Genomic DNA, 26,887 nt, shown 5'->3' on the forward strand with positions numbered 1-26,887 from the left:
GTTTAAATTCAGATTTCTTTACACTCTAATTTTTAAGTGTTTTAAGATCCTTTCAAAAATTTCTCTACAGTCTCTTTCTTCCTCAAAGAGTATATATGTGATCAAACCAACCTCCAAACTCAGCTTTGTTTGGAGGAATGATTAAGACTTTTTCATTTGTGTATTTTGTCCCTATTGATCCACAAAATTCTCTTAATTTTTTCTTTTGTTTTGTGTTGTTGTTGTTGTTGTCCTTCATATGTATTGAAACAGTCACAAAATAACAAGTCGACTCAGGCAATTTTAAGAACAATCACTTAAGCAATGTATAGTAATGACAGATAAAACAGAACAGGTAAATTAGATGTTCCCTACTTAGCCAATTATTTGTAGATATAAACATAACTCTCTATTCACACGTGAAGTCTTTGTCTATTTGCATTAAGGCTGCATGGCCATATCTGTTCAAATTTGCAGAGTGTCATATTTTCTTATGATGATCATTGTAAAATAGATTGCTAATATCTTCCCCCACCCAAAATCTGTCAGAGATATTTTAGGTATCACTGCACCACTAACTCAAGCTGTTCATATAGAATGAAGGTAATCAGAATTGAGAGAAAAAAAATAGGAAAGAAAATAAAAACCATTTCTCAAAAGTGCAGGAGCACATGAAAACTTGTCTAGCTAATCATCAGGAGTGTAAAATTTTTATTTCTCAGTTAATAAGCACCACCTGTGTTTATAAGAAGTCTCTGATGACTTGTTTTGTCTCTCACCAAGAATATAAAATGTTCTCAGATGGATTTCATAGAGTATATGCAGATTATTAATATACTTTTAAATTCCACCATATGACTGATGTAGCCTCCATTGTCTTCTTTCCACTCCCTACTACATACTTTCTTCTTTAATTTTTTTATTGAAATGATATAGTATAAAAAATCATTGACTACATATAAATCAATTGTCTGTGACATGTTACAGGGAAAAAGAAAACATCAAGATTGCCAATAACAGGCACTCAGTCTCATAAAACTTGTAATCAACTTCCAAGCCAAGGCGTAAACTGTAATATATTGCCACAAACCTATAACAATAATAAACTATTTGAATTGCACCTTCACATTCTCGGTCGTTAATAACAAATAAGCATGAAAAAATTTTGACAGTCATTCATTTTAATGGGTATCTGCTTGTTTATCAGATTGTGTCATCTGGCATTACGAAATACAGCCTTATCCTTGAAAGGGTATGTAGAGAGAAAGTGTCTAAGCTTTGGATACTAACTATAGACAATAAGGACTCCATTTGTTGGAAAATTTTAAGAGTAACTTATTCTTTATCTCAGCTCAAACAAAGATTATATCAAGCCTTTCCTTAATCCTAAGTGAAAATAAAAAAGCAGATCCTCCATCTGATTAATTTTTATTATTAGGACTCTTCCAGACATCTATTGCTGCAGAAAAGCCACTTCAAAATGGTGACTTGAAACAATAACAATCATTTAGTTTGCTTATAAATCTGTTAGCTAGCCGGGCTCCATTTGGCAGTTTTCATCTGAGGTCTCTCATACAGAGGCAATCAGCCTATGGCTGGGTTGAGGTTGTCTTAAGAACTTTTCATTCATGTTCAGTGCCTGGGCTGGGAGGATTCAAACACCTGGGTGTTAGAACAGCTGGAGTTCCCTGGGCGGCTCTCTCTGCCTCTCATCTCTCCATGTGGTCTCTGCATGTGCTGGCCTCAGGGCAGCCAGACTTCTCACGTGGTGACTAAAGCTCAGAGCAGTTGTCCCGAGAGAGAGCAGGCGGAAACAGAATCACCTTTTAGGACTTAACATCACAAATCACACTTTGGCCGTGCCCTACTAGCCAAGACTGTCACACAAGCCCAGGTTCAAGGGGAAGAAATATACATGGCACCTCTTGAGGAGGAATCAATGAGGTTCTTAGATAACATGGGAAACAGTGTGGTCAATTATTTTTGCAAAATACACTCCACCACCTAGACTTCTGTGGCACACTCACACCTCCAATGCACACACACACACACAACAAACAGAATTCTTGCTTGATAACGTAGTGAAATACCATGAGGCTAATAGTGCAAAGTTTCCTGAAATGCCTCCAAAAGCTCTCACAGTTGTGCTGTAGTTACTTTGTAAATGACCATGTTAGACAAATAAAATCGAGTTCATAAAAAGATGTCTTAGTGCCTTTAGCACATCAAGAGGCAGAAAGAATCTCAGAAGCCTCGTTGCTCAAAATAGGGCTTATGGACCAGGAGCATCGCGTCATTTGGGCGCTGGTTAGGAACGCGGACGCTCAGGCCCCACACGGACCTGCTGAGTTAGCATCATCCCCAGGTGATCCGCATGCACATCAAGCATTGTCTTAGAGGACTGCGCAGTATGGAGTGTTCGCTAAACAATTGTGTCTGTGGAGTCCTACCCTGGGCACTTCCTGGGATTACTGGAAATCCACTTTGGGATCCCTGTGATGTGAGTGTTCATAGGGACCTGCAGCCGCCCCCACACCATGCCCGCCTCTCTAAATCGTCTGCCAAGAAAACTTGATGGCTCAGATCTCACGCCTGAGAGGAGTGAAAAAAAGCCTCCTGGCACCTAACCACCTGGCTGTCTAAACTCTTCTCACCCTCCCCACAGCCCACCGGGGCGTGGGAAGGTGGGCTCTTTTCATAGCTTCCTTTCCTATTTGGTTAGAATTTCCCCTACACCATCATCTAATTTATACTTCATTCTTCACTGCACCCTGGTGCCCAGGGCTAGTCACATAGGAGGGAGTCCATCAGAATCTGTGCAATGAAAGAATAAGTGGGCTGGATGCAGTGGCTCACACCAGTAATCCCAACACTTGGGAGGCCAAGGCAGGAAGATTGCTTGAGGCTAGAAGTTCAAGACCAGCCTGGGCAACATAGCAAGAATCTACCTTTACAATTTTTTTTTTTTAAACCAGCCATGTATGGTAGTGCATGCCTGTAGTTCCAGCTACTCAGGAGGCTGAGGCAGGAGGATTGCTTGAGCCCAGGAGATCAAAGATCTAGTGAGCCATGATCACACCACTGCACTCCAGCTTAGATGACAAAGTAAGTCCCTGTCTCTAAGAAAAAAAAAACTGGGGGTGAGTGTGGTAGCTCATGCCTGTAATCCCACTGCTTCGGGAGGTTGAGGCAAGAGGATCGCTTGAGACCAGGAGTTCGAGACCAGCCTGTGCAGCATGGCAAGACCCCATATGCACAGAAATTGTTTTTAAAACATTAGCCAGACATGGTGGCACATGCCTGTAATCCTAGCTACTTGGGAGACTGAGGCAGAAGGATCATTTGAGCCCAGGAGGTGGAGGCTGCAGTGAGCTATGATCACACTACTGTACTTCAGCCTGGGAGACAGAGCAACACCCTGTCTCAAAAAAAAAAAAAAAAAAAAAAGAATAAGTGAGTGAATGTTAGTGGATGGGGAACAGAGGAAGAAACCAATTCAGAGCTATGGGAACATGGGTCAGGAAGAGCAGCCACTACATGTTTCCTTTTCCTTTTCAAGTGTACCTGTGCTCTCCCTTGTCTTACTCAGATGCGCCTCCCCTAAGTCAGTTGCTCAGCAGAGGACCCAGAGAAGAATGACAGTAAGTTTTATTTAGAAGCCTCACTGAAAACTATAGACTGAAGCCTACAGCTCGCGGGCAGTTCTGTCAGAGTGCTCCAAAACAGTATTGCAACTCACAGTTGATATTCAGTCGGTGAAGATTCAGTACGTGCAAATCCCATGAAAATTTGGGTGTAAGAGTACATCTGGTTATAGATTACTAAAGAACATTTGGTTATAGAGTGTGGACGCATAATCACTAACCCTGTCAGATGTTATCTTATGTGTAGGAAAAGGCAAGGCTAGGTCATTTATCTTTTAAGGAATGTAATGACTCAGGCAAGAGACGTGGGGAGGCTGTGTGCTCTATTCTGTTTTGTCTTCAAGGCGTTCTTCCAGAGAGCTGCATTTCATCAGAGTTGCGGGTTCAAGCCGAAGTGAGCAAACGTGGCTTCTTACGTTGGTTACTTTGTCTCATAATAGTCAAGTCTGTGTATATACCGGCAGCCTTTCCCCAATTTCTGTATTCCTCCTCCTGTAAGCGTATAGCACTCAAGGTTGTTTTGTTTATTGTGAAGAAACGGGGAAGAGGAGGAGGGAAAAGAATGTCAGGGGTCTGAGGGATCTGGGGGTGATCAAGGAGGATATGACCATAAGAAACAGCAACACATAACAAACTGGGTGCTTGGACAGGGTTGCAAGGGGGAGAAAGTCCCTCACAGCGGAAGTCTGTTCAGAGGCTAAAAAGCAGAGGCCACTGCTCAGAATGGGGGAGCGTAGGCAACTCTCCACGAGAAGAGCAGAGAAGAGGGGCTCACATGTCTAGTGATGTGGCACAGCAGCACAGCGAGGAGTCTCTGGGTCAGGGAGCTCAGAGGGCTCATTGGGAAGAATAGCAGCTTAGGATTTTATCACGGGAAGGCCGTGTCTTATCAATAGATGACAGCTGTTGGGTGAGGTTATGCAGGTGTGCAAAGCAAGCAGTTTCTAAATGGCTTTAAAATGTGCTTGTTTGAGCTATTTTAAAAATAATTGATGCGTACGAATTTGGATTGGGCACTAGCGAGCACTTGAGCTAATGGGTCTCAGCCCACAGTAAAAAAATTAACAACTGTGGGGCCAGTTCGCAGAGGCTATCAATGCGTGGCTCACATATATGAGAGAGGAGGAGGGTGTCACACATTCCCCAGCATCCCACCGCGAGGTGGAGAAAGCAGGGAAGAGGTTGAAGTGGCTAAGGGGTTTTTCTTGGATGCTAGGATTAGCTAATTACACATCAAGTAACCCAGCATGGCCCACCCTGTACTATCCTGTAGTGGCAATTCAAGAATCACTGGAATCGATCAAACCATGGAAAATACAAATTGCTCTCATTTCCAGATTCTTTGGGGATGGAAGTACCGTACTAAATGCTGTCAAAATACCTATGCTTGTCAAAAAGATGTCATGATTTTACATTTGTTTGATGCTTTACTATAAAATCGAAAATGTCAACCACAATCCTTCTTGCTTAAGAAAATGCTGTGTATATGGAAATGGAGTGTTTGATTATGATGACACTATTGACTGGATTTTGGTTATGCATTTTTCTTTCAATAAGAAATCATTTACATGGAGTTTGTGTTTCTTTTTTTTTTTTTCTCTTTTTTTTTTTACAGAAGGCAGTATCATTAGTTGGGCACTCAGACTGCATAACCCTTCTCACAACAGGCTCAGTCACAAGGAACCATGTAGATTGGAAAAAGAAACACATTACTGCACACCCATGAAAGGGGTCTTTGTAAAAGCACAGGGGGCAGGGAGGTACATCGAGATCAGTCAGCCTCCAACACAGGGTGAGATATTATCAAACAAGATTTCACTCAAGCTAACAGCTCTTAGCTCTCAAGTTCAACTGTTTTCTAACACATCAAATTTTCCATTAAAAGGCAAACTACTGGTGGCATTTTTGGTGGGGAAAATAATTTCAGAATATTCATGTCCCCTTCTATAGGACAGAGGGAAAGGCCTTTCATATCCAGGTAGCAATTCTAGAAAAATGAAGCCTCTCATGTTGGAAGAAATATAAACCAATTTTTAATACTCAAGAATACAATGGCTGTTTCCGTTTTCAACCTGGTGGTTTATTTACACTTGCAGGACCATTATAGATCTCCTGCGAGGCAGATGAAGTGGATTTCATTTCTGCTGTTACGAGCCATAATAGCTGCACCACAAGAAACAGCAATTCCCCTTCTACATCAAGTTATGCTAAGTGAGGACACAACATAAGTGACTTCACACGAACATGGGAATTATATAAATGAGTTGTTTAGGTAAAAACCACTGCTAAGTTAAGCTACCTATTTTTCCGCTCATGAGGGTTGAATACAGTGACAAACTCATTTGTGGATGTTGGGCAATTTGATTCAAGGTGACCTGTTACTGCCTCTGCTCAGAAATACATATTTGTTACAAACTGATTCTCCTTTTACCAAACTCAAGACTTTGAGAACAATAATCCTACCTAGTAGCTTGCAAAATCCATTAGGCTTGGACAAGGTACTTTTTTTTTTTTTTTTTTTTTTTTTTTTTGAGAAAGTCTTATTTGGAAAGATCAGTGTAGGATTCAAAGCCTACTGGTTAAAACCATTCCTCTGTTCCCGGACAGGTCCTCACTCACTAAGCCATCCAAGGTGCAACTTCGCCATCCCTTGCCCATGATCCATTCCAATGCCCTACAGACGTACAAATCTATAGCATTTCTTTGAGGTAAGACGTCAAATCCCTCAGGCCAAAGCCTTTCCACACAGTTGACTTTGCAAAGAAGCTGATTTATATTAAGGGTGGAAAACATTTTCTTACTTAAATTCTCACAAGATAAATAATTAGGTCTCTAAATAAAGGCTTGACGCGTTTCTGATTTTACACAAAGACATACATCAGCACAAGAAAACATGTTAGCACATTCAAAAATAACACCATCATTTAATATCTATATTAAACCTTCTCTTAAAAGCAAGAGACAAGTAGGAGATTGAGTCAGAGTTGTTGCACTGCGTCAGCCCCTTCTCAGCCTGTCTCCTAAATTCTCACCTATCATTCTAACCCTCCTCTAAGTGCAAACATCCAAGCATGTGAAAGTTTTGCGTGCAGGTGTGTTTCCTGTACCTGCCTCAGTGTGAAGCCCCCCTGTTTCTGGCCCCGAGGAGACGTTCTCTTTCCTTGCAGCAAGATAATGTTTTAAAAAGCTGACTTTTAAACCTCTTACTGAATTTTTTAATGGATTAAATTCATCATGTCACCAGCTGCTGTGCAGCTAATAGAGCCATAAAACACTGTATTAAAGGATTACCCATGCAAAATTTCCTCTGGTGCTAATGTGAATTTTAATACTTTTAACATTTAGTTGAGATGGGAATGTCCAAGAACAGCTTGTTCAATAGGTTGTTCTATAAAATTAAGTTCCTCGTCTCATCAGAAATGCCAGGACTCCATTAAGTTAAAATTTTACAGAGAGGCTACGATGATTCACTGTGCAGCATTTGTGAGGAGAGAGACAACATCTGCTTCTACATTAATGCTATTTAAAAAAAAAAGAAAGGAAGAAAGAAGGGAGGAGAAAAGCAAAACAGTCATGAATCCCATAAGTTCATGGAGACTGGGCTGAACAGAAGAAAACGCTAACTTCAGATTTGTGGAAGGTCAATTTATAAAAACTGAAAACAATGCTAATAATTGGGAACACCTGAATTTATAGTCACTTGTCAGAAGGTCAAAAAGTCTTAAAGACACACAAAGTGGCAATTATACAAAATCACATGGATATCAAACTTGGCATAACAAGAAATGTGATTATCTATATCTAGGCGACAGGAGAAACAACAGAGGGAAAAATGTAGCCGATAGGGAGTGAAAACAATCGTAGGGAAGGATGGTGGAAATTATGCAGTTCAAGTTCTTCATTCTACAGAGGATAATGCTGAGACCCTGAGAAGTTGCAGCTTGCCCAAAGGTTACACAGCTAGTCACATGCAGATTGGAGAATAAATCGCAGGTGTCCTGACACCCAGCCCGAGAGACCATGTGTCTCCCTTACGTATCTATAAATACATACACATCGATTTTATTTATGTGAAATGGCTTACATATTAAGCAACAATAAAGAAGCAAGGAGTAGACTATAATAAGATCAAAAACCTCCAGTGATATGTTGATAAATAAACTAACAAAGCTGTATGTACTGCATATCGTTTCCAAAATAGTTCTAAATCAGACCACCTTCAGAATACTTAACTTGAAATTTTATATTCTTTGTTTCATCTCCTTCCCCTTTTTTCCTGAGTGACCCTTCAAATCCTGATTGCAACTCTCACCTGTGCTTCTGAAACATTACAGCATTTCATTACTTGCTAAAGAAATTGCATCTTAAGTGAGGCTACTAAAACAATGCAATTTTTCTTGAATGTTGTTTGATAATTGGGCTAAATGTAATCATCGACGGAGCCTGCAAATTCTCATCACAATTAAAGTGGACATTAGAGTGTGTACCATGCCCTATTTGAAAACACAACCCAAGGATAATTGGTTTTCATGGAAATTCTCCAAAGCCAATGTTCTTCACCCCAGCTGAATTTTGTCCACAGCTCCATATTTTGTACTCTGTATGTATTGCTGTTCTGAGAGCCTGTCATTTCTTATCAGAATGAGAAAGGCTAAAGAGATAATATTTCAATAACATACTGGCCTGATCATAAAATAACTCAATGGAAATGTGTAACTGCCTCAGGCAGCTCGGCAGGGTACTCAGCAGTCAGATGATTTCTATTCTGGGTTTTTTTTTTTATATGGTTACATTTTCTGTTATATCAGACATCCCCTCAAGTCTTAGTTATGCTTTTATTCAAAAGGGAGAACCACAGTATAAAGACCTACAAAACTTATTATGATATATTACTCTAAAGAAATAAAAGTCGCTGCCACAGTGGCATATTGATAAGGACAGGCCCGCCTCTTTCATTGACCTTTCTCCATCATCTCCCCCACCCGGGGTTGAGGCTGAGCTTCTCAGTTGCTAGGCAACAGGGGTCACAGTTTTCAGGTCTTAAACGCACAACCTAGTCAAAAAGAAGATGTGATCTTCAGAGGGAAGGCAGATACTCGGCAGCAGTGAGAATTTCCATACGTATGAAGGTTTTTGATTTTTTTTTTTTTTAATCGTGCTAAAGGCTGAAATATGGAGAAAACTTTGACTTGTCAAAAGATTGTGGGAACAGGTTTTTAAGTTCTGGTGATTAGAATCTATCACTGAAACAATATGAAAAAATACAGTCAAGCTTCTTTTTGATAAAGGCACTGACACACGGCTTAGGATTTTAGCTGCCAGGAGAATGATGATCAAGACATGTCAAAAACAGATCTTGGGAGATGAATTTGGGGGCTGATTTGGAGATGAGGGCTCTTTGGTTTGGGTTTCTGTTGTTGTTTTGTTTTAACATTCCTTCTCAAACATTCCTGCATTCTGCCATGTTTAAGAGCAGTGCTGCAGGCAACACAGCCGCTCCTGAAGGTCAGCTGCAAGAAAGCTCATTCGCCACCCCTTTTCCTAGCACCAAGTCAGCACTCCCTTTAAACTTTAATAAAGGGCAGGAGAAAGAACCTATTCCTCAACCGGAGAGGAACATGGCACCTCTATGTAATTGCATTTGACAATATGTTCTGTAGGTATGTATTTAACTTCAATTAATATTACTCTAATAACACTTCAATCATGGCAACTTTTTAAACACAGAATTTGGTAGATTTTTAACAAGTGTAAGAGTTAGTAAGAGGGCTTTTGAATTTCCCAATTCATGGTCTACTTGAATATTTTTGTCCTAGAAAAAGAGCGGCAATTTTTATTTCACCTTATTTCAATACCCACTCACTCTGTAAATAATAGTAATATCTTGGGGAAGATAAATAATTATTAACTCCAAAAGTTTTAATTTGCTTAATGTGATGTTTTGAGGGAGAGAAGAATAAAAAGTATGTGTGAGCGTGTGTGTATGTGTGTGTGTGTGTGTGTGTGTGTGTGTGTGTGTGTGTTGGGAGAAGATAGCTAATTATAAACTCCAGATGAATAATTTCAAATCTGGACTTTAGAAAGCCAGATATAAGGGTTTCCTGGTTTCTTTCACTCTGGGCCATATCTAAGTTCCTATAGCTCCCACCTGATTCGAGCCCTGGCCGCAAGATAGACATCCCAGCTCATATAAATAGCAATGAGATAGCCGGGGGCAAGTCATGTGCCTGGAGACTGTGGCTGTCAGATAACTCTAATGATTTCTTTGGCCCTTCAGGGTGAAAAATTTACTTCATACTTTTTTTGTCTAATATTTGCCATTTTCCCTTCCCTGAAGATAACTGTCATTTTTAGATATGTCTGCTGCCTTCTCCAAGTTGTCAGCATCGAAAGAACATAAAACGAGGCAGTTGGAAAAGACGTAGACCCTGTTTCACTGAGTGAGAAGCACAGAGATGCTTGAAAAGGCAGCATGGGGCCGGGTGCGGTGGCTCACGCCTGTAATCCCAGCACTGTGGGAGGCCAAGGCAGGCGGATCACCTGAGGTCAAGAGTTCAAGACCAGCCTGGCCAACATGGTGAAACCCCGTTTCTACTAAAAATACAAAAATTAGCCAGGTGTGCTGGCGCATGCCGGTAATCCCAGCTACTCCGGAGGCTGAGGCATGAGAATTGCTTGAACCTGGGAGGCAGAGGTTGCAGGGAGCCAAGACGGCGCCATGGCACCCCAGCAAACTGGAACAGGAGCAAAACTCCATCTCAAAAAAATAAAAAATAAAAAGGCAGAATGGGTGAGATGCTTCTCAGCTATTGCTAAGCGTCCTCCTTAGATCTGTTCTGCACCAGGTCCTTGCTGACTCACAGATCCTGCTTTTTGTTCACTCTTAGGCACGGCTACCAAAACTCACAGGCCACAGAGGGCAGGAAGGCGAAAAATGACTTTCTTTCAGAGTGGCCTCCTACAGTCATAAGGACAATCTTCGACGGTGTTTCTAGCTGTGTGGACAGTGGACTGGAACCTGTCCAGAAACTGGCTGGCTGGTCTACAAGGAGGCAAGTACAGAGTCAAGAGTAAGAATTTTTTTATTATTATTATTCTTTTTTTCAGGCAGTCTCACTCTGTCGCCCAGGCTGCAGTGCAGGGGTGCAATCTCGCTCAGCTCACTTCAACCTCCGCCTCCTGGGTTCAAACAGTTCATCTGCCTCAGCCACCCGAGTAGCTGGGATTACAGGCGCGCACCACCACATTGGGCTAATTTTTGTATGTTTATTAGAGACGGGGTTTCACTATGTTGGCCAGGCTGGTCTCCAACTCCTGACCTCAAATGATCCACCAACCTCAGCCTCCCAAAGTGCTGGGATTACAGGCTTGAGCCACCGCACCTGACCAAGAATAAGAATTTAGAAACTTTCACCACCATTGGATAGAGTCACTATATGCCTGTTGAATCTAATAAAAATTTTAAAAATGATCCTGTGTATTGTATGTCTTTTTCTATGAAACTCTTCTAGTAATTTTTATAATATATTATATTTTTTCAAAGTATGGGCCCACAATGGATTGGACCTTTTTTTATTTTTAAGTTTTTTTAAACGCTGGCCCTGGAAAAGGACTGTCTTGAGCTGAGGTTATTGTGTTCAACCTGCAACGGTCCTGGTAAAACTACCATGAACCAGACCTCTCTACAGAAAACTCTTTACAGTAGAGAGGCAGGAGCCCATTGAGGGTTCCAGGGGGAATTTTGCCCAAAATCTGTTTGCCTTAAATGCCACAATGCTTGCAATTGTTTTCTTTGAGCTAAGCATTTCTTCTCTGAGTTCTTTTATTTATTTATTTATTTATTTATTTAAATTTTTTTATTTTTTATTTATTTTTTTTTTTTTTTTTTTGAGAGAGAGTCTCGCTCTGTCACCCAGGCTGGAGTGCACAGTGGCATGATCTCGGCTCACTGCAACCTCCACCTCCTGGGCTCAAGTGATTCTCCTGCCTCAGCCTCCCAAGTTCTTGAAAGGCAAATCAATGTAGATACATTGATACCTGTGTGGGTTCACCATTACACTGATTTTCACTGAGTGTAGAAGGCAGATGTTGACCATTGTTGCAAGAGGAAAAAAAGCAAATAATAATAATAACAAATAAAATAATTTGGGTTAAGTGTAGGGTTTGGTGGAGAATCCAAGAATCTTCCTTCTGACAGGGGTCCTTGTGCCTCCATACAGCTTTTACCTCTCTATCTATCTATCTATGCTGCTTTCCAGGAGGTTGCATCTCCCCACATTCCCCACAGGGAGTGGTCCTGACTTCTCCAGAATCTTTCTTACCCTGCTCCAGCCGAGAAAGAACCAGAAGTTCCTTCAGAGGACAACTGGAGTTTGCGCCTCATCGGACTTTGTTCTTAGATCCATTCTCCACATTCCCCCTGCTCTGTCTGTACCTCAGGGTTGGTGGTTTCCAGAATGCTTGTCCTCTTGGCTTCCACTTAGATTTGTTCAATGGGAGGTGCTCACAGAAGACTGGAGCACAAGACAAACGGGAAACCAAAGATTCTCTCCTTCTCACTCTAGTTTGATGGACACCTCCGGCAGTAGCTGCATCTGTCCAGGATTGCAGCTTCTACCAAGCAGTCCTCATTGTGGTTCTAGAACCATCCAATGGAACCAGCTTCTGGGGTCTGGTAACGCCATCTTTCCCTGTGTCTCTTCAGCCCTTCCTCACATTGCTAATCTCGAGCGCCCCCATGATCCTGTCTGTCTCTTCAGTTCTTCTAATACCTATGTTATCAATACACTAAATTAAATTCTCTGTTTGAAATGCCCAAATTGATAGTTATTCTCTTGACTCGATATATGTATTTGATACTCTTACGGGTAAGAGACCTGGTTGTATGGGCAACTATGTAACTAATATCTAGGCATACAGCTTGGGCAAAGAGATTTCTCACAGAGAATAGAGTATGTGCATGTGAATCATGACTACAAGTTTCTCACTGGACTGGAAGCTCCCTGGGCATCAGAATCCTGCCTTGTTTATCCTTGCATCCCCAACACGTAATTGGTGCACACCGGAAGTTATTTGAAATTTTTGACTTTTTAAAAAGCAGGAAAAGGAACGTTTTACTTGAATACTTTTAAATAAAGGAAAAAAAGTGTTCATTCTGTACTGTGCAGAAGTCAGACTACAGTCCTTCATTTAATCTTTTTAAACCACAGAAATCCCTGGACACTCTGGTTTTTAGACCAATCATTAGCCTAATATTTTGGTGATATCATGAGCCCAAAGGAACATAATTTTCCAATTAAAAAAAAAAACCTCTATCAGATTTGCCTTCAAAAAGGAAGAAATAGTTTCAGTAGAATTCCTTGCTGAAACCCAGATTCAGCTAGTCAGTTTCTACCTGGGCAAAGTGTACTTACTTGTAAGAGGTAAATTATCACATCGTAAAACTGTCTGGTGGGGTTCTAACTGTTTGAGGTGTTAAATACCTATGTCACCTTCAAAGAAAACTACTTTTGACATTTACTTCTTAGAAGAAAGGCAGGAGCTAAGGTAGACAGGACTGGCCTCAGGCAAAATTGGGAAGTCTGGTAGATTGTTCAGTTACCTGCTTCCCTTCTTAACCCCACTCATCCCCTTTCACCTCCCTCTCTTGCTCTCTCTCTCTCTCTCTCTCTCTCTCTCTCTCTCTCTCTCTCTGCTGCTGCTGGTGCTGCTGTGTCTCTCCTCACCTCCCTTAGAGTCTTCATCTACACTGAACTCCGAGTAACCGATAATAGCTTAGAAATGGCTGTGACTGGAATACGTACATTTATACAGTAAACAATTAGATCGGCGTTTCTCATATCTTAGCAACCATTAGAATCACCTGGAAGACTATTAAAATACAGATTGCTAGGCACCACCCTAGATCCCCTGTAGGTAGTCTGGGTGGGGCACCAGGATTTGCATTTTTTAACAAATTCCCACATGATGCTACTGCCGCTGCGTGGGGGCCACCCTTGGGAATCACTGAATTTGTGGTGATACCTACCAGGTTGACTGAGGCAGGTTCAAGTCCTTCTGAATATGGGGCTGCCTGTTTTCACATTTCCCGAACAAGGACAAGCATCAGAATTTAGAATAAACCAACAAATAACCAAACTTTTTTTTTTTTTTTTTTTTTTGAGACGGAGTCTCACTTTGTCGCCCAGGCTGGGGTGCAGTGGCTCGATCTCGGCTCACTGCAACCTCCACCTCCTGGGTTCAAGCAATTCTCCTGTCTCAACCTCCTAAGTAGCTGGGTTACAGGCGCTTGCTACCACACCCGGCTAATTTTTGTATTTATAGTAGAGACGGGGTTTCACCATGTTGGTTAGGCTGGTCTCAAACTCCTGACGTCAGGTGATCCACCTGCCTCGGCCTCCCAAAGTGCTGGGATTACAGGTGTGAGCCACCGCACCCAGACTGAAACATTTTTAAAAAGACAAATTCTCCTGGCTGTACCTCCAAGATTCTAATTTGGTAGGCCCATGGTGGCACCTAGAAATGTTTTTTAAAGCACCTTATTTGATGCTGAGGCTCGGGCCTTTGGGAACTCTCGGGCCTTTGAGAACTCTCTGTTGAGAAGACAGTGTGCAGGGAAAGACCATTACATCAGGCAACCCAGAGTTCCGCCCCAGCCCCATTGCTTACCACCAGTGGAACTCTAGATAAATTACTGAAACTCCATAAGCTTTCATGTGTTAACTCACAAAATGGAATCTTCAGTAGCCTTAAAACTGCCTCATTTTGTCAATCTCCTGCCCTGCCTATCGAGAGGGCAGCCTCTTCCTCTGGATTCTGTAGGGGAGAGAAAAGGAAAGACTATGCCTGTCAATGACATTTTAAATTTGGGGCGCTCAACACAATTTCAGGGTAGGGGGACAAATCTTCCTAATCTTTTTCAGCTGCAAAATAAACATTTTGCTCATCAATTGCTTCTTTTCGAAGTGGTGGCTGCTTGGATAATTAGCATAACCCATCTCATTGTAGATTCCTTAAGCAGAGCAGTGGCATGTTTGCAGGTGACTTTTAACAACAGGCTCTGCTCCTGTTATTTTCCCCCCAACTCCAAGCTATATGTTTTAATCGGGGAAAAACCTACCATCCAAAAAAACTTAGAAAAAGGAATTAGGGTCATCCTTCTAACTTGTCAGATTGATTAATAAATTTCGCAGTCCCCTCTTGCCACAAGAAAATGACGTGACTTAGCAGTTTCCTTAATTTGTTCAATAAATAGTTTTCGGAGGTGCTACACACTAGGGCTGTATAGGTGCAGACCAACTCCTCAAAGGGCCCATGCCAGTGAGTGTAATGGTCATTTAAGCAAATCCCTCAAATTAGATGTTGTGGGTTCCTGAATAGAAGCATGTCGAGGGTACAGTGTCTCCTTAAGGAGCAAGTATGCTATAGCCTATGGAACACTAGGCTAAATGTGTTTCAAAAAATCACTGGCAGGTCGGGTGCAGTGACTCAGGCCTGTGAAACCCGGAACTTTGGGAGGCCAAGGTGGCTGGGTTGTTTGAGCCCAGGAGTTTGAGACAGACCGGGCAACATGGCAAAACCGCATCTCTACAAAAAATTAGCCGAACATCATGGCGTGCACCTGTGGTCCCAGCTACTCAGGAGGCTGAGGTAGGAAAATTGCTTGGACCTGGGAGGTTGAGGCTGCAGTGAGCGGTGATTGCACCACTGCATTCTAGCCTGGGCAACAGAGTGAGACCTTGTCTCAAAAAAAAAAAAAAAAAAAAAAAAAAAAAAAAAAAAAAATCACTGGCAGCTCTCTAAAGGATAGAGGGAATGATTCATGCCTAGATACAAGAAGACCAGTGAAGAGAGGGGTTTCTGAACTTCAGCATGCATAAAAATCACTTGCAAAGCTTGATTTTAAAATACACATTCCTGGGAGCCACCCCAGATTCAGAGCCTGAAAAAGAATCCAAAAATGTGCATTTCCATGAAGTGCCAGGTGACACTGATGCTGGTGTCCTTGAGCCACACTTTGCCCAAGCAGGAATTGGGAGCACGTTGAGATGGCACGGGCAAGTGTGTTGAGGTGGCTTGCAATCTGGTGATGAGGGCGTGGAAGACAAGGGTACTTGTTGGAAAATGGATCACTCACAATACATTCACTTGGACAAACACTGAAGCTCCCTGTGCTAGGGGCAACACCAAGATTGGAAGCCAGAGGACTCTAGAAATGTTATTTCTAGAGAACTACTAAATATTACTAGAGAAACGTGGGCTTTACACTCGCAGAACTGAGTTCAAATTTCAGCATAGCCACTTACCCACTGGATGATTTTAAGCAAGTGACTCAATCTCTCAGACAATTTCATCATCTATGATATGAGCAAAATAATGTCAAACTCCAGAGATTTTCAAATATTAAAGGAGATGACATACATATAAGAGAATCTGATACTGAAGCCAACATTCAGTGGGCCCGTAAATGGTAAGCAGTAAGTGCATGGCCCCTGCTCTCTCACCTCACAGAGCCTAAAGGTTAAGGCTATTTTAAAAAGTTAATTTTATACAAGGATGATTTGAAGAAATTCTATGTTCATGGTTAAACTAATGTTCAATGGAAGAAGATTTTTTTTTTTTTGAGACAGGGTCTTGCTCTGTCACCCAGGCTGGAGTGCAATGGCGCAATCTCAGCTCACTGCAACCTCCGCCTCCCAGGTTCAGGCAATTCTCCTGTCTCGGCCTCCCAAGTAGCTGGGATTACAGGTGCATGCCACCATGCCTGGCTAATTTTTGTATTTTTAGTAGAGGCGAGGTTTCACCATGTTGGCCAGGCCGGGCTTGAACTTCTGACCTCAGGTGATCCGCATGCTTCGGCCTCCCAAAGTGTTGGGATTACAGGCGTGAGCCACCGCGCCCAGCCAAGAATAAGAGATTGTTAACAGTCACCACCTGGTAAGGATATTTGAAGTTTAAATGAAATAATGCATCTAAAGGCCCCGACATGTGATTTCTTTTTTTCTTTTCCTTTTTTTTTTTTTTTTTTTTTTTTTGAGACAAGGTCTTGCTCTGTGACCCAGGCAGGAGTGTGCAGTGCCGTGATCAGCGTTCACTGCAACCTCAAACACTTGGACTCAAGTGATGCACCTGCCACAGCTTCCCAAGTAGCTAGTACTGCAGCCACATGCCACCATGCCCGGCTATTTTTTTTTAATAGAGTCAAGGATCTAACTATGTTGCCCAGGCTGGCCTCGAACTCATGGCCTCAAGGAATCCTCCTGCCTCAGCCTCCCAACATGCTGGGATACCAGGCGTGAGCCACTGGGCCCAGCCTGTATTTATTATTTCATAGAAACTCAGCAAATGTTGACTTATTTCTCCCTTCCTCCTGCTAATTCTAATTGAGGAGATTTCTAGGAAAGTCTCATGAAGTAGATGTGGTTTGAGCAGAACTCCAATTCTCCTTAGCCAGGGCTTGTTTCAGTGGGTTTTCCCCAGCGTTTTGAAGGGATAATATTCTATCAGATTTCCAGAGCACCCCAACAACACTTCCCAGTGCTCCTAGACCCTGTTATTTCAGTAGCACACAGACTGCAAGGCATTGTATCGTCCTGCTAATAGATGTACCCTACCCCCGAATCGCTCCTGTCTCTGTGTGATGAAAGGCAAGGAGAAAACCTGCTGAAGTGTAACATTTAGGATCAGAAACTTGAAAGCGCTTTTTAAAATTCTATCAGAAAGATCATGAAAGCCACTTTGGTCAAACTCACTGTGCATGTAAAGGGCTTTTTGAACTTTTTACCTTTTGGTGATGCTTTTGATCCGCAACGCACATGATCTCATTAAAAACATATTATTTAGCTTAAACTTAGAACATTTACCATTTTTTCCAGTAGCCTGGGGCTTGGGGCAGAACAATGCAGTTCATGGCAACATGACATAAAGTATCTGCCAGGATATTGCTGCAAAGGTATGCCGGGGAGGAGTGGATTCTCTGCTCAGACACTGTAGAGAGCTTTGCAAGGTGAGGTCAGCACTCGCCTGCCAATGAAGTGAATCCTCATTACTCAGGAATGGCTCAGCCTAGGCTGGCTGACACTCAAAGCAATCAATCTTAGTGGAAGAACCAGAGACACCTGGTTTTCAGATGAGAATCACTTTCCCAGGTCCAGGTAAATAAATGGTCTTGTTTTTCAACTCTCATATCATCTTTGGAGCAAAAGTACAACTTAAATCGCAAGACTACTGATTTGTGGCTTAGCTTTCCTTAGTGAACTGAAGGTGGCTGAGGTCTAACAAGGTAAAGAAAGCTATTGCGAATGTGAACACAATGTATAATGAATAATGACTCCTCTTATTTTAAATTGTATTCGATAGCTTACCGTGCAAGATGATTCAAATACCCCTATGTGGTGGGTGGAAAATAAATAGAAAACAAAACTGTCCAAGTCAAGCAGGTAACAATTCCAATTAAGAAACACTTTAAATCAAGGAAAAATAGATCACCAGGTAATGGTTTGTTTCCAGGGGTGATATATTTCCCAGTTAATGTCAATTTCTCTTTGTATATGTCAGCCCCTTTCTACCTCAACAATGGGCTTAACTGGAGGAAAATACGTAGTTCCTCTCATGATGCAGCCCAAAATCAAAAACCGACTAGGACCTGATAAAACAAAATGCCCAGAGGTTGGAGGTTCAGAGTAATTTGTGGGTCAGTAAAGTGAAAGACACTGACTTTTATCTTTCTTCCCTTTCATCCTACTGACTTGTCACCTCATGTGGCTTCAGACATCATGTCCCAGTTAGAGGAAGGAAATCACAGGGAAGGGCAGTCTCAGCTCACTGCAGCCTCGACCTCATGGGCTCAAGCAATCCTCCTACCTCTGCCTTCTGAATAGCTGGGACTAGAGGCGTGTGCCACCACACCTGGCTAATTTTTGTATCCTTTTGCGAGATGGGGTCTCATATGTCGCCCAGGCTGGTCTCGAACTACTGAGCTCAAGCAATTCACCCACCTCGACCTCCAAAAGTGTTGGGATTTCGGGAGTGAGCCACCATGGCTGGTCAGCTTTTTCATCAGGTTATTTTCTTTCATTTCCCTTCAGTTCTTGACATTCCCATTTCCACTGTCCCAATTGCTGGCTGGCTCCTCTAGAAACATTTTTAAGGAATACCTATCTGGTCTCTTTTTTAAAAAAACGGAAGCAAAAAACATGGTGTGGCTTTGTCCTCCAGTGTCCCCTACGCTGGAGTGCAGGGGCGTGACCTCGGCTTACTACAACCTCAACCTCCCAGGCTCCAGCTATTCACCCACTTCGGCCTCCCAAAGTGCTTACAGGTATGAGCCAGCATCCCTAGACTGGTCTCATTTTTAAGAACCATTGGTGATATTACCAACTCCTGGTTTTTCACAAACAGATGGACAAAAATATTTTTGTGTCTAAGAAGTAACATGAAGAAGAGATACAAAAGTCAGCCGGGCGTGGTGGCTCACACCTGTAATCCCAGCACTTTGAGAGGCTGAGGCAGGCAGATCACCTGAGGTCAGAAGTTTGAAACCAACCTGGCCAACATGGTGAAACCCTGTCTCTAATAAAAACACAAAAATTAGCCGGACATGGTGTCGTCTGCCTGTAATCCCAGCTACCCAGGAGGCTGAGGCTAGACAATCGCTGGAACCTGGGAGGCAGAGGCTGCAGTGAGCTGAGATCGTGCCACTGCACTCCAGCCTGAGTGACAGAGCAAGACTCCATCTCAAAAAAAAAAAAAAAAAAGGAAAGAAAAGATACAAAAGTCCTCAGCTAACTCCAGCACACTTTCTTTAATATAATAAATTACTTTAAAATAAATTTACTAAAATATATCCAGTTAGCTAATGGAATTTTGTTGGGGTTTGAGGTTTTTCCTGAGTTGTTTACATTGACTCAATCATGAATTACTTTGTAAATTAAAAATTAAATGGACATTCAAAAAATAAAATAAATTTACTTAAAATTACTTAACAAGAAATTCAGGAGTCTTTACTATTAAGTCTCATGTAGCTTGGACTAATAGTCTCCAAGTTCAATGCTTCACCCAGTAGCAGCATCACTCAGAGCAACAGGAGTCTCTTAAAAAACTTCACAGTAAATTAAGTACAATTAGCAGAGCAAACAGCAACACTACCAGCCCAGGAAAGAAGTAATCACTCAGCCTTCATTCTCAGCGCCCATTAAGACTTGAACCATTTCTCAAATCAGTGATCTTTTTAAGTGATCATCATCATGAACGCCCTCCTAAATTACAGCCTCCTCATTACGGGGCACATCATGATATTAAACTTCAGCCTTTGTTAAGAAGTGGAGGTAATAAAGCTTTCCAAGAAGCGACAGCTTATATTTTTGATCCAAACCATAAAAACAGCTAAGTGCTTCCTAATGCTTTCATAAGCTAGGCTTTTTAAAATGTTCCTTTAAGAAGCATTTCCTTGAGTGACAGACATAAAGGGCTGGAAGGGACCTTTGAAAGCAGATAGTTCTGCTCCTTCATTTAACAAATGAGAACACTGAGGCCCAGACATGTCAGGTGATTTGCACAATGTCCTACAGCCAGTTAGTTGTAGAATCAGCTTAACATGTAGCAAATACAGTCACCCCTCGGTAGCCACGGGGGTATTGGTTCCAGGATCCCCCAAACCCCCAAGGATACCAAATTCCAAGGATGCTCAAGTCCCTTATATAAAGTGATGTATTACTTGCATATTTGCACACCCTCCTGCGTACAGTTGCGCACCGCATAATGATGTTTTGGTCAACAGCAGACTGCACCAACAACAGTGGCCCTAGAAGATTATAATGGAGCTGAAACATTCCTATTGCCTAGTGATGTCTTAGCCATCCTAACCCGGGCCTGACCTGGCAGCCCAGCGCATGCCTTACATGTTTGTGGTGATGCTGGAGTACACAAACCCACTGTGCTGCCAGTCATAGAAAAGTAGAGCACATGCAGTTTTGTATAGTCCATAATGCTTGATGACAGCAATAAATGACTGTGTTACTGGTTTATGTATTTACTATACTACACTTTTTATCATCATCTTGGAGTGCATTCCTTCTACTTATAAAAAAAAGAAAAAAGTTGGCAGGGCACGGTGGCTCATGCCTATAATCCCAGCACTTTGGGAGGCTGAGGCGGGCAGATCACCTGAGGTCAGGAGTTTGAGACTAACATGGTGAAACATCATCTCTATTTAAAAAAAAAAAACGAGCCAGGCGTGATGGCGCACGCCTGTAATCCCAGCTACTCAGGAAGTTGAGGCACAAGAATCACTTGAACCCAGAAGGTGGAGGTTGCAGCGAACCAAGATGGCGCCACTGCACTCCAGTCTGGGCGACAGAGAGAGATTTCGTCTCAAAGAAACAAGAAAAAAGTTAATGGTAAACCAGTCTCAGGCAGGTCCTTCAGAGGGATTCCAGGAGAAGGCATTGTTACCATAGGAGATGACAGCCCCATGTGTGCCATTGTGTCTGAAGACTGGCCAGTGGGATAAGATGTGGACGTGGAGGCCAATGATATTGATGGTCCTGACCCTGTGTAGGCCTAGGCTAATGTGTCTGTTTGTGTCTTAGTTTTTAACAACATTTTAAAAAGGAAAAAAAATTAAAAATTTTAAAAATAGAAAAAAACTTATAGAATAAGAATATAAAGAAAGAAGGCTGGGTGCGGTGGCTCACACCTGTAATCCCAGCACGTTGGGAGGCCGAGGCCAGTGGATCACCTGAGGTCAGGAGTTCAAGGCCAGCCTGACCAACATGGTGAAACCCCGTCTGTATTAAAAATACAAAAAATTAGCCAGGCGTGGTGGCGGGCACCTCTAGTCCCAGCTACTCAGGAAGCTGAGGCAGGAGAATTGCTTGAACCCAGTAGGTAGAGGTTGCAGTGAGCCGAGATCATGCCATTGCACTCCAGCCTGGGCGATAAGAGCAAAACTCTGTCTCCAAAAAAAAAGAAGAAAAGAAAAGATTTCTGTAGAGCTGTATAATGAGTTTGTGTATTAAGCTAAGAGTTATTACATAAGAGTCAAAAATTTTTTTAATTAAAGTTTATAAAGTTAAAAATCTACCATAGGCTGTTTATTATCAGAGAAAGAAAAAACAATTTTAATAAACGTAGTGTAGCCTCAGTGTAAAGTGTTTACAAAGTTGACAGTAGGGTCCAGTAACTTCCTGGACCATCACTTTCACTGCCCGCTCACTCCCTGACTCACCCAGAGCAGCCTCCAGTCCTGCGAGCACCATCCATTCAACAGTGGTACACCTGTACACCACTACAGGCCAGGCGCGGTGGCTCACGCCTGTAATCCCAGCAATGGGAGGCTGAGGTGGGCGGATCACAAGGTCAGGAGATCGAGACCACCTTGGCTAACATGGTGAAACCCCACCTCTACTAAAATTTTTAAAAAATTAGCCAGATGTGGTGACACGCACCTGTTGTCCTAGCTACTCAGGAGTCTGAGATAGGAGAATCACTAGAACCTGGGAGGCGGAGGTTGCAGTGAGCCGAGATTGTGCCACCGCATTCCAGGCTGGGCGACAGAGCAAGACTCCATCATTAAAAAAAAAACATGCACACACACCCAAATACTTACCATTGTGTCACAATTGCCTACAGTGTTCAGTACAGTACCAGGCTTTGCAGTTTTGTGGCCTGGAAGCAAAGGTTTCTACCATACAGCCTATGCGTGTGGCAGGCTCCACCATCTGGGTCTGTGCAGCTGCACTCCATGGTGTTCATTCGCACAAGGATGACATTGCCCAGTGATTCATTTCTCAAAATGTTTCTCAAAATGGTATCAACACATACCATACTTTAAATCATCTCTAGGTTACTTGTAATACCTAATACAATGTAAATGTTATATAAATTGTTGTTATGTTGTATTGGTTTTTTAATATTTATTTTTATTATGTTTTCATCATATATTGTCAATCCAAGGATAGTTGAATCCAAAAATTTGGAACCCAAGTGTATTAGTCAGGGTTCCCTAGAGGGACTAATACGATATAGATAGATACATATAGATATAGATATGGGAGCTTATTAAATATTAACTTACATGATCACAAGGTCCCACAATAGGCTGTCTGCAAGCTGAGGAGCAAGGAGAGCCAGTCCGAGTCTCAGAACTGGAGAATTTGGAATCCGATGTTTGAGGGCAGGAAGCATCCACCATGAGAGAAAGATGTAGGCTTGGAGGCTAAGCCAGTCTCGCCTTTTCACATTTTTCTGCCTGCTTTATATTCGCTGGCAGCTGATTAGATTGTGCTCACCCAGATTAAGGGTGGGTCTGCCTTCCCCCGCCAACTGACTCAAATGTTAATCTCCTTTGGCAACACCCACCCACAGACAAACCCAGGATTAATACTTTGCATCCTTCAGTCCAATCAAGTTGACACTCAGTATTAACCATCACACCGAGGATACGGATGGCCAATTATATAGTTAGAAATAAACATCACCGAGACAGAAGTCTAAAAGCATTTCCACTTCTCTGCTTTTGCTGACTCTAGCAGGCACCAAGAAGAATCCACTGAGTCCAGGTAATTGACTCATTTACTCATTGTCATAACTATGAGAAAGGCACTCCAGATAGGATTATCGGATTTAGCAAATAAAAACACAGACCAGGCCGGGCGCGGTGGCTCAAGCCTGTAATCCCAGCACTTTGGAAGGCCGAGACGGGCGGATCACGAGGTCAGGAGATCAAGACCTCACGAGGTCAGGAGATTGAGACCATCCTGGCTAACACGGTGGAACCCCGTCTCTACTAAAAAATACAAAAAAAAACTAGCCGGTCGAGGTGGCGGGCGCCTGTAGTCCCAGCTACTCAGGAGGCTGAGGCAGGAAAATGGCGTAAACCCGGGAGGCGGAGCTTGCAGTGAGCTGAGATCCGGCCACTGCACTCCAGCCTGGGCGACAGAGCGAGACTCTGTCTCAAAAAAAAAAAAAAAAAAAAAAAAAAAAACCAGACCATCCAGCTAAATTTGAATTTCAAATGAACAATGGATAACTTTTTAGTACTAGCATGTTCCATGCAATACTTCGGACACTTTTACTGACACTAAAAGGAATGCTTGATTTTGATCTGAAATTCAAGTTCAACTGAGCATCCTGTACATGATCTGACAATCTTAACTCAAGCCCTTATGAAGATGATAAAAAGAAGCATTGAGAACTGCTGAGCTATGACATTATATCAGTTTTCTAGGGCTCCCATACAAAGTACCACAAATAGGGCCACTTAAAGGACAGAAATGTATTGTCTCGCAGTTCTGGAGGCTGGAAGCCTGAGGAAGTCCTGTTCCCTCTGAGAGAGGATTTGTTTCATGCCTCTGCCAAGCTTCTGGTGACTGCTGGCAATCATCGGCACTCCTTGGCTTGTAGACACATCACCCCAATCTCTACCTTCCTACTCATGGGCATTTTCTCTGTGGACATGTTTATGCGTCCAAATTTCTCCTTTTTATAAGGACACCAGTCACACTGGGTTAGGACCCACCAAATGACCTTATTTTAACTAATTATAGTTAAATATATATAGTTTTTATGTATAAAATATATATAGTTTTTATATATAATATATAAATATATAATTTATATATGTTTATATATAATTTATATATAATTATATATTATTATATAATATATTTATGTTATATAGTTATATATATATTTATATGTTATATATATTTATATATAAATACATATATAATTATAATTTTAACTAATTATAACTAATTATCATCTTTAATGATCCTATCTGCACACAAAGTTCCATTTTTAATTACAGGGAGTTAAGACCTCAATATACGAATTGTGGGGGAAGACAGGATTAAACCCACAACAAATCACCTTTTTTTTTTTTGAGACAGACTCTCCCTCTATCACCCAGGCTGCAGTGCAGTGGCGTGACCACAGCTCACTGCAACCTCCGCCTCCTGGCTTCAAGCAATTCTCCTCCCTCAGCCTCCTGAGTAGCTGGGATTACAGGCGCCCACTGCCATACCCAGCTAATTTTTGTATTTTTAGTAGAGACAAGGTTTCACCACATTGGTCAGGTTGGTCTCAAACTCCTGACTTCAAGTGATCCAGCCGCCTCAGCCTCCCAAAGTGCTGGGATTACAGGCGTGAGCCACTGTGCCCGGCTAACAAAACACTTTTAATGGCAAAAACCGCAATTACTTTTGCACCAACCTAAATAGCAATGAGAACTAGATATGGTTTATAACATACTCTTGAGTGCAGTAGTCCAGTCCTGGGATTCTGATAACCATCACTGTTCCCCCTCACTCAGGCACACGTAATAACTCTGAATCTGTTTTGATGAAAAATATTTCAAAACAAAGCTGGTTTGACGTCTTTGGTCTTTTGCTGTTTTCCAGAATTGTTCTTGGACACTGCTCTCACTGAGCTTACGGTCAGGACTGGATTTCCGTGGAGAAGTTTGATTCCCTCCAATACGCTGGCTGCCGGCCCCTCGCTAAGAAAGACGACTCTGGAACGGCAGCCTCCTTCCTTCTGAGCCCTCGTCCTATACCTGCGTCCACTTGAGTGGTCCCCAGGTCCACTCAAGGTCCACTTCTCTGACCCTATCAGCTCGATGAGGTGCATTGGCAATGCGAGGGGCACGTGAAAGCCCCTCTTTTAAAAAGACTCTCTTCCTACTTAAAGTTTGAACTGAAAGTGGACCACAGAATCGGTTAGTTGTAATTACTCTTTAATTACTTTATGCCCCAAATTATGAGGGCTCCATATGAAGCCAGATATATCTAATGATTGCTCAATTATCTTACAGATCATTGCAGAACTCACTTAATATATAGGAAATCTAGTCAGAAATAAACCTCTTTGGGACCAAAGTCTAAAAGCATTTCTAATCGCAGAATGAAACTCTAAGTTAAATGCTCTTCCCTCTCCAACATGCAGCCTCCTACTATTTTCTAAATAGTCTAAAAGATGCAGGACTGGCCAGGCACTGTGGCTGGCACCTGTAATACAAGCATTTGGGGAGGCCAAGGCAAGAGGATCACTTTAGGCCAGGAATTCAAGACCAGCCTGGACAACACAGCAAGACTCCACCTTTACAATATTTTAATGAGCTGGGAGTGGTAGCACATGCCTGTAGTCCCAGCTACTTGGGAGGCTGAGGCAAGAGGACCCTTGACCCCAAGAGTTTGAGGCTGCAGTGAGCTATGATTTGATTATAACCCAATGAAGCTGGTTTCTCTCACCAATAAGACTTTGGACAGTGATTTGCATATACCTGATGGAGCTATAACATTTGCTTCAAAGTTTGCACCAAGAACTGTAGATGCCACTCACTAGAATATGCAGATATCTGGCTTTGTACAAAAATGATTGGGGCTAGGCACAGTGGCTCATGCTTATAATCCCAGCACTTTGGGAGGCCAAGGTGGGAAGATCGCTTGAGTCCAGGAGTTCGAGACCAGCCTAGGTGACATAGTGACACTCCATCTCTACAAAAAATTAAAAGGCATGGTGGTGTGCACCTATAGTCACAGCTACCTGGGAGGCTGAGGCAGGAGGATCACTTGAGCCCAGGAGGTTGAGGCTACAGTGAGCCATGATCATGCTACTGTACTCCAGCCTGGGTGACAGACCAAGACCTTGTCTCAAAATAATAATAATAATAATAATAATAATAATAATAATAACAATGCCATCCCAACTACAGAATTGATGGGATTCTGTAGTTCACAGGCTGTCTATTAAGATACCAGAAATTATTTCATCTATGTGAATGCTCGGTTCACTTTTCAAATAAACACTGATTTCTACAACTTGATGTTTAATCAAATGCTCAGCCTAATCAGTATGCATTTTATCTATTTGAAAGAGTATAATCAATAGTGACCACAAAATGTTACTCTCCACAGTTAACCTTGCCTTTCACAAGCCTAGATAAGCTTTTGCATTCTAGACTACGGTAAGTCTGTCACATGTGTATGGCAGATCCATCTTACAACTCTAGCCCAAGAAGCTACTTTTGTACTGTCCTTGAGCTTAGGATAGGGTTTCAAGATTCTCATTCTACCTCAGATTGTGCCTTATTTATCTAAAATCCTAGCTGAAGTTTCATTGGGTGAGGGGTATTGTAATTCATATCACTGAAGAAAAAAATCCAGAAATGGTAATTTACTATCACCAAACCAGATGTTAATTTTTGATCTTTTGTCCTAGTGCAAAGATTGCCTTTAAAATCAGAGCCAGAAGAATTGTAGACA

This window comes from Macaca fascicularis, chromosome 4, assembly GCF_037993035.2.
Source record: "Macaca fascicularis isolate 582-1 chromosome 4, T2T-MFA8v1.1".
In the NCBI taxonomy this organism is placed as follows: Eukaryota; Metazoa; Chordata; class Mammalia; order Primates; family Cercopithecidae; genus Macaca; species Macaca fascicularis.